General features: G+C 41.4%; 1 long non-coding RNA gene across 1 annotated transcript; it reads right to left on the bottom strand.

Annotated features, from left to right (window-relative positions):
- On the bottom strand, positions 1–5,558 carry LOC122466428. The gene is made up of 2 exons (XR_006291890.1): positions 2,976–5,558; positions 1–471 (listed from the first exon to the last, which is right to left on the bottom strand). It is a non-coding gene; the product is annotated as an uncharacterized LOC122466428 (long non-coding RNA).
- Between the last annotated feature and the right edge of the window lie 394 nt (positions 5,559–5,952).

Genomic DNA, 5,952 nt, shown 5'->3' with positions numbered 1-5,952 from the left:
TTTTCTTTTTTTTTTTTTTTGGGGGGGGGGGGGTTGTTTGGTGTAAATTGTGAGAAATGTAATCACTTTCCAAAGTCCAGTTTCACTAAGACAAGAATCATTTTATCAAATTAAAAAAATACACTGCAAATCAACACAATTCTCCTTGCTTCACTTTCTCATCCTGTTTCTGCCCATCCTGTTGGTATTACCTTCTCAAAGTAAAAGGAAGTTTTAAAAAATAATCTATATTAACTGCTAAGAAATCCTTAGCAGTATTGGATTAAACAGCTTTTAAATCATCACAATACTGGATAAAACAAAGATTGATATAAACAATAACATCTTGGTAAATTCTTCTCCACATGCTTCTTAGATCATGGGTTTGCTGTCATTACTAAGAAGTTTGCTCATCCACTTTAAAAGTTCAGCCACAAGCATGATCTTATGTTCTAAGATTTTCCCCCATAGAGAATGCAGAAAAACCTGTAACTGCAAACAAAGAAGTGAAGAGTTCGTCAAATGGGTGTAAAACACAAGCTCTTTGGATTTTTGGATGTCAGAGTGAAAAAACAACAACAACAATATGCTTAAATAGAACAGCATTGTTTCTCCATATGATGATACCTTTGTTAAATTGAAGAATCCCATAAAAAGTCTTGTATTTTTCTTTCCCATTCTTTATTCATGCTCCAGTCAATAAAGACTGTTCTTGCCACAAATAGCCAGTGCATTGTGTTAAAATAGTGCAGAATTACACTGTAATAACTTTGAACAAGATATTCAAATTCACTTTACAGAAAAGGTCTGATCATCATGACTCACAAGGGCCAAAGGAAAGGGCAAGTCATGTAGGCTCTTTTTTGAGGGAGAAATAAGGAATAGGAGGCGCAGTGCAGTTCTTTGTGCAGAGGCCAAACACCTAGCCCATAAGCCAGATCTTACCTGCATGACATTTTCAGATTCTGTAGAATTTAAGTTTTTGATTAAAATAAGAAATAAGTTTATAGCCCTCACAGTTGCAAAGTTCCCCTTCCAAATTTGGCCCAAATGTAACCAATGCAGTGTTGCCTTCCTGAGTCTGCAGGCAGTCTGGAATAATGGCTTGTAGAGGTATAAATGGTCTCAAACCCCATCAGTTCCACTGAGGTATTTTTAATTTAAAGCCTAATTACAATACTTTAATGTAAGCATTAACTATTTAATTGCTGAATAGCAGAGGGAATGTGGTGAATAATTGGCAATTGCTGCAGGAAAAACAGAGGGGAGACCCCAAAAAATATGGATGGGTGAGAGGGAAAAGATAAAGAATGGTGAGAAAGGGAGAGAAATAAAGGGGGGAAATAGCAGTGGTCCTAAAAGAAAGCTTATTTTTCCACTGAGTGAGGCTGAATGAGACGATGATGTACTAATCAAATACTGATAATGGAAGGTTCGTTACTACATGTTAGTCATATATAGAGACACTGTACTTTGTGCAGACCTCCCCTTCCAGTGAGACTCAGGAGACTATGTAGTCCTAAATTTATATACCTTGGCCCATGAATCATAATTCAGAATGGAATTTGGCCTTCTCCACAGAATAAATTTTGACACTCTTGCCCTAGTGGATACATTCCACATCAAAAAAGCTACTACCACTGTTTGCACCCCTGTTGACAGCCTCAGCAAAGGCACCATAGAGTGAATGGCCTAAACTAGTGGTTTTCAAACTTTTTTTCTGGCGATCCAGTTGAAGAAAATTGTTGATGCCCACGACTCAATGGAGCTGGGGATGAGGGGTTTGGGGTGTAGAAGGGGGTCAGGGCTCTGGGCAGGGGTGCAGACTCTGGGGTGGTACCAGGAATAAGGAGTTTGGGGTGTAGGAGGGGGCTCTGGGTTTGGGGGGGGCTCAGGGCTGGGGCAGAGGGTTGGGGTGCGGGAGGGGTCAGGGCTCTGGGCTGGGGGTGCAGGCTCTAGGGTGGGGCGAGGGATGAGGGGTTTGGGTTGCAGGAAGGGGCTCCGGGTTGCGGGGGGCTCAGGGGATTGGGGCATGGGCTTACATGGGGCAGCTCCCAGTCAGTGGCGCAGTGGGGGTGCTAAGGTAGGCTTCCTGCTTGTCCTGGCACTGTGGACCGCGCTGCGCCCCAGAAGCGGCAAGCAGCAGGTCTGGCTCCTAGGCGGAGGTGTACAAATGGCTCTGTGCGACTCTTGCCCACAGGCATGCCCCCTGTCCCCATTGGCTGGCGGAGCCGGTGTTCAGGGTGGGAGCAGTGTATAGAGCCCCATGGCCCCACCGCCTAGGAGCTGGACCTGCTGCTGGCTGCTTCTGGGGTGCAGCCTGGTGTCAGAACAGGTAGGAACTAGCCTGCCTTAGCCAGGCAGCACCGCCGATGGGACTCTTGTCAAGGTTTTTTGCACTTACAAGGTCAGCCACTGTTCCTAAAACCACTTATGGCTAAATTAGAGGAGCTCAACCAAGGTTTGGATGGTGTCCAGTCCACAGCAGCCACCATGGACTTAAAACTGGTTAAACTGGTGAGAAAAATAAACAGTTTCCAAAAAAGAACAGCTGGAGAGCCAAATTGCACAAGTGAGAATCAGAAGCAAGTAGAGTAAAGCAGGACAACTCTCAACCCTGATGACTAATGTAATGAAAGAAAATAAAACAAAATGCTATGCTTTACAGTGGTTATGCTTGAAAAGCAAGTTAAGATTCATAATCTAAACAGCTGCCTGACATTTTACACATTGCTATAAGCGATGACCCTGTTTTCATTGAGCAATAGACTATCCTGTCATAACTACCCAGCCTTGACTAAGACTGTTAGTGCTAGAATTACTGATGTTTCAGATAAAATCTGAACCCTGCAAGCTGTGCAGAAAAGCACATACTGTGTAATAGCAGCAAAATTCTTATTTTTCCAGATCTTGATCATAGATTGCTCTAATTTATTCCAAGTATTGGCCCAACCCTGCAATCAAACAACTATTAAGATAGCTTAAAAAATCCTCACCTCTTCCTCTGTCTTGCACCAAACACAGCTCACTTGCACCAGAGGATCTAGCCTTCTGACTCACAAGTTCTTGGTGTTGAAACTTAAAATACTTCAGACAGAATTCCACACATTTGGAATGCGCTGAGTATAGAGAAGGCTTCTAACTTTCACAGAAATCCTTAATATCACTCAGTACTGTAGCACAAAATAGTTACAAGGTTGTTGAGATTTTCTAGTAGTTTTATAAAGCCTTTATTTCTTACCTTTATGCATCTTAGGATCTGATCCTGTAACTCTTACTCATATGAGGAATCAACATGAAGTCAAGATAAAAGTTAATGAGTCAGAATAATTTAAAATAATTATTGCTCTGACTAACATCAACAGATACTATGACTATAATATAGAGTTAAGATGTTCCATTCCCTTTTAAAATGAATACAGTAATAATGATTTAACATAAAATGGAAATCAGCATTTTGTATTAGTAATTAAAAAATATTAAACAATTTCCCAACACAAGGTAAACAAATCTAAGCAATCACAGTAATTATTTCACTAGCTGTTAGTAATAATTTTTCTTAGTGTATGTAAAACCCTAAATAATTCCTCTATCTTCTTGGGGTTTTCACTATTATTATGTTTGTCCCCCTTTAGCCATCTCTTATACATACTGTACAGATTGAGGGCCAGATTTTTAAACATATAGGTACAGATAGGTGTCTAGCAGGATTTTCAAAAGTGCCTAGGCACCTAACTCCCATTGAAATCAATAGGAGTTAGGCACCAATAGGAGTTAGGCACTGCTGAAAATCCCTCAACCACATATCTGCATCTTTAGATGCCCAAATACCTTTACAAATTTGGCCCTTAGGTCTTCTAATCTTTCCTCACAAGTCAGTCCCTTCCCCAATAACTTTGTTGCAATTCTCTGAACTCCCTCCAATTCGTCAACACCTTTTGGTTAAGGAGGGGACCAGAAATGAATGCAATAGTCCAGACAGGTGTAGTCACACCAAAAAGGGTCCTGTTTCCTCCCTCCTTCAGGACATAACACTTCTGCATATGCAGCTCAGAACTGCATCAGTCTTTTAGGCTGCCATATCATATGCAAACTCATCACATTGCTTGGTTGTTACCACTTCTAGATATTCTTTTTAAAATTACTGTTCCAAGTTTCTCCTTCCCATTGAATATCTGTGCTTCAGATTATTTTTCCTTAGATGTACTAATCTGAATCTCATTTTATTTTCTGGGTATGCTTCTAACATAAGTACCTTTGTATTATGTCCCCGTCCTGAGTGGCATTTGCAATTCTTCCCATTTAATATCTGTGAATTTTGTTAGCACGCTGTTTACCATCTATTCTAGATCTTTAATCCTGTGTCATGCTGTTCTGGGCACTAATATTCAAAACAAGAAACAAAAATCAATATCCTGTACAATAAAGAAAGTACAAATTATATTTTTAAATTCTAAATTGTAGAGGGATGAAATCCAAAATACATACAACAGAGGGCCATATCATATCATTTATTATTGAATATTTTATATTTATCTTATAGTAGTACCCAGAAGCTGCAACAGAGTTTATGGTTCCATTGTAGTAGGCATAGTAAAAACACATAGGAAAACACAGGGCCAGATCCTCAGCTGATATAAATTGTCGTAGCTCCATTGACTTCAACTGAGCTATGACAATTTACACAAATTGAGAATCTGAATCGTGGTCCCTGCTCCAAAGAGCTTAAAATCTTATGTTTAGTGTCTACACACAAAAGTTGTACTACTTTAACTATACCAGTATAGTTAATACAGTACAACTCCCCTATTGTGGATGCAGTTATACCAGTATTAAAGTGCTTATACTGGCATAGTTTATTTCTGAATAGGAGGATGCTCCTGAGAAGGACTTACACATACTGAACAAACAGCTATACCAGTACAAAAACTGTGTGTAGACTAGGCCTTAGCTAGCCCTTCTAATCCTGCAAACACTTATGCATGTGAGTACCTTTACACATGTGAGTGGGACAATGAATTTAGTGGGACAATTCACATGCCTAAAGATGCATATTAGTCAAGGGCATAAGAGTTTGCATGATTGGGCCCTAAGAAGGAAAGCAATATACAAAGAACTGGGGGGGGGGGCGCGGCGGGAGAGGGATATAATCAAATATATACATTTTATATACATTTTGACATTTTAAAAACAATTATACATGAAGTAAATGCCAGTTAATCCCAATGTCCTGTCCCAATGACCCATGATGCATTGCTTCGCTTCGCAGCAATCCCTGTGCTTCCATCTGCATTTGGCACCATCTTTCAATGGTTTGTGTACTGCACGCTCTCCCTCTTCGGGCTGCAGGAATGGATCCCACACTGTTGACCAATATGCTGCTCGCTCTCGCTAACACGTCACGAGTGGCAGTGGAGTTATTCCTTAAACTACAAAGGCAAAAGGAGTGCAACATTGATGTAGCTATGACACGAGATTGCTTGTGGCATTCACGGAGGTGCTGACCACAGTGGAACGCTGCTTTTGGGCTCGGGAAATTACTGTGGGTGCACTTCTGGGATGACGAGCAGTGGCTGCAGAACTTTTGGATGAGGAAAGCACATTCATGGGACTGCGTGATGAGCTCGCCCCAGCCCTGCGGCACAAGGACACGATAATGAGAGCTGCCCTGTCATTGGAGAAGTGCCTGGTGATTGCACTGTGGAAGCTGGCTACTCCAGACTGCTACCGATCGGTCACTAACCAGTTCGGAGTGGGAAAGTCGACCGCTGGACTCGTGTTGATGGAAGTGTGCAGGGCCATTAATAGCATCCTGCTCTGACAGACCATAACTCTGGGCAACGTGCATGACATTGTGGATGGCTTTGCAGAAATGGGCTTCCCTAACTGCGGAGTGGGGATAGATGGTATGCATATTCCAATTCCAATGCATATTCCACCATACCACCTAGCCACTGAGTACGTTAATTGCAA

This window comes from Chelonia mydas, chromosome 6, assembly GCF_015237465.2.
Source record: "Chelonia mydas isolate rCheMyd1 chromosome 6, rCheMyd1.pri.v2, whole genome shotgun sequence".
Classification (NCBI taxonomy): Eukaryota; Metazoa; Chordata; order Testudines; family Cheloniidae; genus Chelonia; species Chelonia mydas.
This window is presented reverse-complemented; position numbering and strand designations above follow the sequence as displayed.